We start from the raw sequence: 9,688 nt of genomic DNA, 5'->3' as shown, positions 1-9,688 counted from the left end.
TCAGATTGTGGGAAGATCCATTTTAGGTACACATCTCTATTTTACATTAAAATCTGCTTTCGCATGGGGCATGCTTTGAAGTCTGTTGCAGCAACTCTGACGGCAGCACCCGGGGGCTCTGGATTTGCAGGAAGGACCCAGGTCCGCGTGGAGCAGTAGGCAGCCCTCCACAGAGAACCCGCCTGCCAGTGCAGGAGACACAAGAGACTCGGGTTCGATCCCTGGGACAGGAAGATCCCCTGAAGTGGGAAACGGCAACCCACTCCAGTTTTCTTGCCTGGAGAATCCCACAGACGGAGGAGCCTGGCAGGCTACAGTCAGTGGGGTCTCAGAGAGTCAGACACGCACGCAATCCCCAGGTGGGCAGGAAGCAGCCCTCCTCGCAGAGGCCAGCAGGTGCCACCAGCCACTGGGCACCTGCACCGACCCCTTCAGGCTAACCTTCAGCAGCAGGCGCTCAGGCCTTGCTCCCCGCAGAGCCCACGCCGCACACGGCCTGGAAGGCAGGCCCCTTCCCGCCACTTCCAGCGTGCATGCGCTCTCCCACTCTCGGAAGCAGCCTAGTCTCTGCAGCCTAACCCTGTCCTCCCAGCCGCCCCCTGCTTGTGGCCCTTTGGAAAAGCCCACGGGCCCTTTTCACAGCGAGCTGACATCACAGATTGCAGGCAGGTACATGAGGAGGAAGACCCACAAACACGGGAAAGATTCTTTTTTTTAACCATCATCAAATTACAGAATGTATCTTGTGAGGATTCAGCGAGGTTTATAGAGCAAAAGCATCCAATCCGAGGAGGGAAGAGAAACGGTAGAACTGCAAGGTTGTGACGCGGGCTGCGACGGGCTGAGACGTCTCGGCCGCCCCTTAACGGCCCCGCCGGAGGGGGTTAGCTCAGAGCCGTCTACAGGAGACAATGCAACCCACGGCTATGATAGATTGTCTAGCAGCCGCATTTTAAAAAGTAAAAAGGAGCAGGTAAAATCCACCTTAATGGCATGTTTTTAGCCCACTATTATAACTTCAACTTGGAATCAATATAAAAATTATTGAGACCATTTACCATCTTTTTTTCACTAAGTTCTAAGTCATTTTTCTGCAGTCATACACAACAAGACCAGATATGTTCAGGTTCCACGGGCTTAACGGCCACGGTCATCTTTTTTTCACAGAGACTCTGAAATCTGGTATGGTCTGAGCCGGCTGGTCCCGGTTCAGACCAGCCGCGTGTGGATAGCGGCTGTCATACCAGACAGCCTTGGTCTAACGAGCCTTATTTTATTTCTCCTCTCCGCGGGCGAGAGCCAGCACCACTCGCATCGAACAGGGAGGGGACTGAGGCTCAGAGCTGATAGTGGCGGTCATGGGATCAGCAGCAACAGTGGTTTGCTCACTGAACAGGGTCCTGTTTGAGCCCTGATTTTGCCACTTCCGATTTCCGTGACCTCTGGCAGGCTGTTTCAAGTCTCCTAGGCGGTTTCCCTACAACTGAAGTAAAAGAGAAAAAATAACTCCTACTCATAGAGTGCAAGGATTAGAGAGCGTGTTTGCAAAGGACTCTCAGGTGGCTGGCACATACAAAAGGGTTAATAAATGCTGGCGATTCTGATAGCAATGGACCAGGCAGAACCTCTCCACTGGAGGTAAGTGACTCACTGCTTCCCCGGCTCTATGAGCCTGAATGGGCCCCTCTCCCTTTGTCAACCTGCCCTCGGCACCTCGTGCACCTGTTTGCCCGGCGCAGAACCAGGCTGCCCTGCCCGCTGGTACCTGCGTCTCTGGCAGCTCCCAGTCCCTCCTCTGGGGCCCAGGAATCCCTCCCCACCACCCCATTTTTCTCCCTGTGAGACCTGTTTTCTCCCGAGTGACTGTGAGGCCCATGGAACCTCAATATATCTGGTCTCGATGTGTAAGACTGCATAAAAACGACCATAAAACAGTTTCTTAGAATAACTTTTATTGTGCTCACAAATCTGCAAACGTGGGCATAAATCCAGCTGCCAAATTTGAGAGGTGTTTGTGTTGCCTGTTCGGTGCCAGGCACTCTGCAGATTCTGTGGACGTGGAAACATGAGGCCTCCCTGGGACATGCCTGCCTCCTCTGCTCCCAACAGCCATTCTACAAAACTCCTCAGGGAGCTCAGGCCTCAGAAATTCTGGGTCCGTTTGCGGGATGGAATCTTTAATCCAGGTAGCCCCGTCAGCACTTCCCGGGCTCTGGAAGCCCAGGGTGAGGCTGAGAGGACCTCTGTGTAGGGAGGCTTTGGGTGGGACCTCTGTGTCAGAAATGGACCACCAGGAATTCCCACTAAGTATTTTCATTTGAATCCTGAAGCTGAAATTTTTTTTTCCAGTGGTTTAAAAAAATTTTTAATTGAAATACAGTTGATTTACAATGTTGTGCTGGCTTCAGATGTATAGCAAAATGACTCATTTATACGTAAATGAAAAAGTGAAGCTGTTAGTCACTCAGTCGTGTCCAACTCTTTGCAATCCCATGGACTGTAGCCCATAGGCTCTTAAGTTCCTGGAATTCTCCAGGCAAGAATCCTGGAGTGGGTGAAGTGAAGTGAAAGTCGCTCAGTCATGTACAGCTCTGTATAGTCCATGGAATTCTCTAGGCAAGAACACTGGAGTGGGTAGCCTTTTCCTTCTCCAGGGGATCTTCTGACCCAGGGATCAAACCTGGGTCTCCTGCATTGCAGGCAGATTCTTTACCAACTGAGCCACAGGGAAGCCCTGATACATATACACGTAGCCACATGTGTTCATTTTTACATTATCTTCCATTATAGTTTATTATAAGACATTGAGTAGAGTTCCCTGTGCTATAAAGGAGGTCCTTGTTGTTTACCTGTTTTATATATAGCAGTGTGTGTATGTTAATCCCAAACTCCTAATTTATCCTCCCCCTCTCCCCTTTGATAAACATAAGCTGGTTTTTTATGTCTGTGAGTGTATTTCTTTTTTATAAAGAAGTTCATTTGCATTGTTGGGATTTTTTTAAGTTAAGAAAACTTCACTGTGTTGTTGAGAGAGAAAACCCTAAGAGTTCTCAGACAACTAGAGACTTTGATGAGATCTGTGAAAGAGACAAGAGGGTGTTAGAGAGAGTGAGGAAGGGAAGGCTTCCCAGGAGCGGGGACATCTTTAGGAGACACAGAACCAGAGAATCGTCCAGCAAAGTGAGGAGCTATAAGACGACCCACTTAGATTGAAGAAAAGCAAGAGCAAACACCTGGAAAAGGAAAAGGGCTTGTATGTCCAAGCAAGAGAAACAAGCAACCGAGCAAAAGGCAGCTGGGAGAGTGGGAGAGAGGTGTTGGTCTGAGAGCAGTGTCTGTGGTTGGGTTGGGTACCGTGACTGGTGCTGCCAAGACAAAGCTGTGATGGGAGATGGATGCTGGGGATGGGGAACAAGTTACTGACAGGTCAGGGAACTAAGAGACCCTGATGTGTGTTGAAATGACCCAGAATAGAGACGGGAGTCAGACGGAGAGGAAGCTGAGAGAGTAGATCCTTGGTGTATCGAGTGCAGCAGGAAGGCAGCAGGTTGACGGCTGTGTGGAGAGATGCCACGGAGCGGAGTGACGCTGTCCTGACAGTCCAAAGCCATTCAGGTCTTAAGAGAAAGGAGGCAGGTTGGTTCTGCCAAAGCCCTGGGGAGCAAAGTGAAAGTGAAAGTCGCTCAGTTGTGTCTGACTCTTTGCAACCCCATGGAGTTCTCCAGGCCAGAATACTGGAGTGGGTAGCCTTTCCCTTCCCCAGGGGATCTTCCCAACCCAGGGATGGAACCCAGGTCTCCCGCATTGCAGGCGGATTCTTTACCAGCTGAGCCGCCAGGGAAGCCCAGGGGAGCCAAGTGAACATCTGTCCCTTTCCCTGTGGCCTAAAGGACATTTTTTTTCAACTCTTCAAAAATGGTCTGGAATGACATGACCCAACCTAGAAGCGTGGGGCTCTGGGTGTGGATCTAGGCCAGGCAAGGGGTTGTGGGGCTCTTCTGTTTTGACTTACATGCTTGTGTTTTGTTTGTTTGAACAAGAAATGTCTGTGCATGATATGAGCATTTTTAAAACAATGGAAACAGAAGACAGGATTCATGGGGAGAAAGCCAACATAAAGTCTCTACCACCGCCATCCGATAAAGAATCTGCCTGCAGTGCAGGAGACCCAGGTTCGATCCCTGGGTCAGGAAGCTCCCCTGGAGGAGGGCATGGCAACCCATTCCAGTATTCTTGCCTGGAGAATCCCATGGACAGAGGAGCCTAGCGGGCTACAGTCTATAGGGAAGCAAAGAGTTGGATACAACGGAGGGACTAATACTTTCCTTTCTTTCACTCCCATCGCAACTATTAACTGAAGACTTATCACAGGCTATAGTAGCTCTCAGGGTGTGCGGTTTGCAGGCCGTTTCCCCAGACCCCCTGAGCTCAGCCCCTTGGCGTCTCTGATGGAGGAGCCGGGCTCAGCTCCAGGTCACACTTCTAGAGTCAGAAACGAGCAGTAAGAAACCAGAGCGGGTTCAGAGAGGCCGCTATAACTGACACGGTGAGTTCAAGACAGTCTCGAGTGTTAAAAGGAGGTATCCTTATCACTCTGTCATCTGAAAGCTTGTCTTGACAGGATTAACGAGAATTATCTTTTGATAATTGCCAGAGAGAGTTTGCAAAATGTCGGAGGCTTCCGAGTCAGTCTCTATTAAGTGCTGTATCTTGGGGTGTTTGTTTCTTCTCAGCCCCTTGTCTGCCCTCCTTTCTAGGGAGATCCCTCAGTTGGTTCCCGGAGAACATTCCAGAAGAGCTGTCTCAGCCTCAGAACCTCTAAGGAGGCCCTGGATGGAGTCTGTGGCATTCGGTGGCGCGGTCCTCGCCTCGAGGGGATCCCGGCTCTCTGGGAGCTCCGCTGCACCTCACTCCAGGGTACCGGCTTTGCCAGCCCCCTCTCAGGGGGATCCAGATCTCGCTGCGTGGCGCCCAGGAATCCACACACACTGAACAGGACTCCCTAGGTGATTTTTTCCACCTCATAAAGTTTTGAGAAATATTGACCTAGGAGCTTGACTGAGGTTGTGAAGGGTCATTTCAGAGACATAACGTCCACTCGTGAAATAAACACGCTCCGTTTCTCCTGGGCTTCTGGCTTGACAAATGCCAGTCATGAAATTAAACAGTAGACTTGGTACATACAAAGATGGAAAGGAAGTTGTCAGGCCGGTGCGTTGTTGAGGGGGGCGGGGGGGGGCGCTCCGCAGAAAGAGGAGCAGTGGAACTTCCCTCAGCAAAGCCGAGGGGTCCCAAGGAGAGGTGAGCCTGCTGTCCGCCAACCCAGCCCCTCGGCGAACAAGAGACAGTCAGACACAACAATGATTCTGTCTAAACCGTTCCACTTTATTGTCTCAAGCTCTTGGTTTATATAGGCAAGCAAGGGGGGGGGGGGGTTTTGCGAGGGTTGGGCCAATCACGTTAAAGGTCAAATTGTAATATGCCGTAGTTGCACCAATCACATTAAAGGTCAAATCTTAATATAACATAGTTGCACCAATCACGTTAAAGGTCAAGTCGTCATACGCTTCATTGTAACGAGTCTATGGTGATCACGTGCTATCCACGTGCACGGAAATCAAGAGAGCCAATCAAAAGTTTTAACAAACTTAGGCCACGCCCTCATCTCGACCGCCAGGCGCCATCTTAGTGCTAAACCGCAAAGCTAGCCCTTTTTTAAGGTTTCCCACGTAGGGCCCCACACATTGTCAGTGAACTTAGACAATTTTTTAAATGCATTTATTTTTACTTACTTATCTGACTGCACTGGGTGTTAGCTGCAGCACGTGGGATCTAGTTCCCTGACCGGGGATCGAACCCCGGCCCCCTGCATTGGGAGCTTGGAGTCTCAGCCACTGGGCCACCAGGGAAGTTCTAGACAAGGTTTTTTAATAGGCTAAACCGAAACTCGGGCTTTCCAGGTGACGCAAGTGGTAAAGAACCCGCCTGCCAATGCAGGAGAGCCACAGAGCCACAGGTTTAATCCTTGGGGCGGGAAGACCCTCTGGGGAAGGGCCCGGCAACCCACTCCAGTATCCATGCCTGGAGAATCCCATGGACAGAGGACTTGGGTGGGCTATGGTCCGTAGGGTCTCAAAGAGTCAGACACGACTGAAGCGACTTAGCACGCACGAAAACCAAACACAAGCTATCTGTTATACTGAGTTTTGCACGAATTTGTGAATTTTCAAAAAGTTTTTCCTTTAAATCAGGTTGAGGAAAGTCATCTCGCACCCCCTGAATGTTTTGAACCTTTGCATTTAAACTTCAGGCCTCATACCTGGCCCTACAGTCCCGCAGCTAAATATGGAAAACAATGCCAGAAGCCCTCCCAACCTCCGGCTCTCTGGCCTTCCTTAAATAACCCAGTAAACCCAGGCGCACAGGCAGAGTCAGATGGCCACTGTTCCTGAGCCTTGTTTGTGGAGCAAATGGAAAAGACTCATTTCATGTTTTATGACATTTCAGAATCGATTTACAACTGCCTACTCCTTCTGAGTCTGGATTTTCCTTTGAAATAAAAAACACTGTAATAAAAAATAATAGGAACATTGAATTGGAAAAATGGTAATGGTACAAAAATGGTATGAAAATAAAATAAAATCATACCATTGCTGTTCTTTAAGATTCATTCAATATTCACTTAAAAAAAAATTAGAATGCAGGCAAGGTTCTAGGCCCTGGACCACAGCAGTAAACTGAGCAAGCATCCTTGTTCTCAGGGAGCTTCTTTTCTAGTTGGGAAAAGACAAAGAAACAAATATATCAAGTGTCGTGTGGTGAAAGATGCAATGCAGAACAATAGCGCAGGTTTGGGGGTAGAGAGGGCTTCCCAGGTGGCACTCGTGGTAAAGAACCCGCCTGCCAGTGCAAGAGACTAAGACAGCAGGTTCGATCCCTGGGTCAGGAAGACCCCCTGGAGGAGGGTACAGCAACCCACTCCAGTATTCACGCCTGGAGAATCCCATGGACAGAAGAGCCTGGTGGGCTACAGTCCACGGGGTCACAAAGAGTCAGGCACGACTGAAGCGGCTTAGCACATATGCATGCATGGGGGTAGAAAGTGGGGCAGGGTGTGGGCAAGGTTCCTGCTTTTGGGTGGACCAGGTAAGATATCTGAGCAGAGGAGTGCGGGAGTGAGGCGGGCGGAGCCTGGGGTGGGGACAGAGCAGCAGGAGTAGAGACAGCAGGGGCAGAGAAGCAGGAGATGGGTCAGAAGGCTGGCAGAGAATGCCACGTCACACGGGGCCGCGTCGATGTCGGGTCAGATTCTGCTCAGAGCCGGGAGGCCACTGCAGGGCTTGGGGCGGAGCCGCCACCTGATCACTGGGAATCTGTAGGCGCAAACGGGCAGAGGCTGCGGGTGGAAGCAGAGGGGTTCATGATGGGGGTGCAGCGAAGACCGCTGGCTGCAGGGGTGGCGGGGAGGCGGCGGGGGCTGCACCCCGTCTTGCTTCCTCTTGGTTGTCAACTGAAGAGCCAGCTGAGAGATTTAAGATTCTCCCACGAAGATGACAAGTGGCAAGTTCAAGTTCCTGAGCCCCACCTCAATTCAGGCGTGTCTTCGCTCAGTCCTGCTCGCCACTAGCCCTTCCCAGAGCAAAAGTCTCCAGGTTAGCTATATGCCAACAAAAATTCATTTAAAAAATTTTAAAATAAATAAATACCATTTCCAGGCACACACACAGACACACACACACACACACACACACACACACACACACACAGTCTCCAGGTTGTAGGGGCCACATGGCCCTCACCAGATGATTCCATCCTTGCCAGGGAACAAAATGTCACACCCTAAGATCTTTCAGTGCGAAGATTCTATGATCTCTCTGCTTCAGACATTCCTCGAGCTTCCTAAGGCAAAGTCTCCTTGCTCCTGGAGACAATACCCTTAAAGGGCAGACAATTTATGAATATTCAAAAGAACAGAGAACTCAGTTTAGGAAGCTGGTTTACCTACAGTATTGCTGACTATGGCAAATGGGAGGAAAGCCTTTTCCTAAAATCCCACATCAACATATTTGCAAAGGCCGATAAATGTAACGGGAGTCCTCCCAGGGGTGCTCGGTTGTAAAAGCAGGCCCTTGAAGACTGCTGCAAGGAAGTAATCTCGTGGTGGAGCTTGAGGCACAGACAGGCCAAACGGGTGTGTGCACTTAGTTATGTCTGACTCTTAGTGACCACATGGATGGAGGCCCACCAGTCTCCATGGGATTCTCCAGGCGAGAATACTGGAGTGGGTTGACATCTCCTCCTCCAGGGGATCTTTCCTATCTGGGGATGGAACTCGGGTCTCCTGCATTGCAGGCAGATTCCTTACCACTGAACCATCTGGAAAGCCCCCCCCCCGCACAGGGCCAAGGGAGGGCAGAAGAGATGCCTTGTGTATACCCTTAGGCAGCGGCCCGCCTTCTCCACTTCCCTCCTTTATCCATTCACCAGCTCATGTACTGACCCATCCATTCACCCGTCAGATTTATTCCATCCCTACCACGTGCCGGGCATGTGCTGAGCACTGGGACACGGAGACTTAAAAGCAGAAACCAGACAGTTCCTGCTTGGAAGGAGTTCGCACAGTTGGAGCCCCAGATCTCATTCCTCACCCCACAGGTGGAGGGGCTGCGACGCCCAGAAAAAGGTGGGCTCCCACAGGGTCCTACAGTCTCCCTGACCTGCCTCCAGCCCCCCCACCCCCTTTTCATGAGCTTTTCACTCTAAACCATGGATTTATCTCTGAAATACTCAAGCACAGGGCAGTCTCAATTTTAATTCTTAAATTGATGGATTTAATTCTTTTCTTTTTAGTACTCAGAATTTTAATAAAAAATTTTTTTTTTCAGGTGATGATGGTTCAGCCCATCTGACTTGTGAGAAGCGCTGGAGTAAATCATTTGCTTTTGTTTTTCCTTGACATTTTCTTACAAAAGTTTTCAGGCATCCAAGAATGTTAAAAGCCTAGAATATTCCATCTTGATTTACGAGTTGTTAGTATTTTGCCATACTTTGTGTACACTTAACCAAAATTAAGAGTAGTCCATAATATGATACAATATCCTGTGCATATGAAAAAGCATATATATTTCTATACAGTGAAAATTAACACAACATTGTAAATCAACTGCACTTCAATAAAATTTACAAAAACAAACAAAACTAGGTGGAAAGAACTTTCTGACCCAGAGTCTGGGCCCTGGAAGGCAGTTTTTGTATTCACGAGCTTAAAGTAATTTTTAAGTGCTCATCATGTAAATGTGAAGAGAAATAAATTCAGGATATGAATGTATACATATAGAATGATCCCTATTTGGGAAAAATAATATATTTAATCATAAACATATACATGGAGAGAAAATACTGGGAAGAAAGTCAACTAAATGTTTCCTTGGTTATCTCAGGATTGTGGATTTACGGGAAAACTTTGTTTTCTCCATCTTTATTTTCCAAATCTCCTATACTGAGTGCGTATTACTTCTATTGTCATTCAAATGTAGCTTTTTGAAAATCAGGTTTTAATTATTGCTGCTATTTGCATAGTGCTGTTTACTCAAACTTCAAAAATGCTGCACAGAAACCTTTAGAAAGCGGCTGCTAAGTCCCACTGAATTCTCCACGACAATCGTGAGCCCATCTTCATGTTAGGGAT

At 48.9% G+C, this 9,688-nt stretch overlaps 1 long non-coding RNA gene across 1 annotated transcript; it reads left to right on the top strand.

The window, feature by feature from the left end:
• The first annotated feature begins 1,211 nt into the window (after positions 1-1,211).
• Positions 1,212-9,198, top strand: LOC138430910 (uncharacterized). Its single transcript, XR_011253444.1, has 3 exons — positions 1,212-1,638; positions 4,758-5,006; positions 8,886-9,198. It is a non-coding gene; the product is annotated as an uncharacterized lncRNA (long non-coding RNA).
• The last annotated feature ends 490 nt before the right edge of the window (positions 9,199-9,688 follow it).

Source organism: Ovis canadensis, chromosome 26, assembly GCF_042477335.2.
Source record: "Ovis canadensis isolate MfBH-ARS-UI-01 breed Bighorn chromosome 26, ARS-UI_OviCan_v2, whole genome shotgun sequence".
In the NCBI taxonomy this organism is placed as follows: Eukaryota; Metazoa; Chordata; class Mammalia; order Artiodactyla; family Bovidae; genus Ovis; species Ovis canadensis.
The sequence above is the reverse complement of the archived record's forward strand: the minus strand, read 5'-3'. Positions and strand labels throughout refer to the sequence as shown.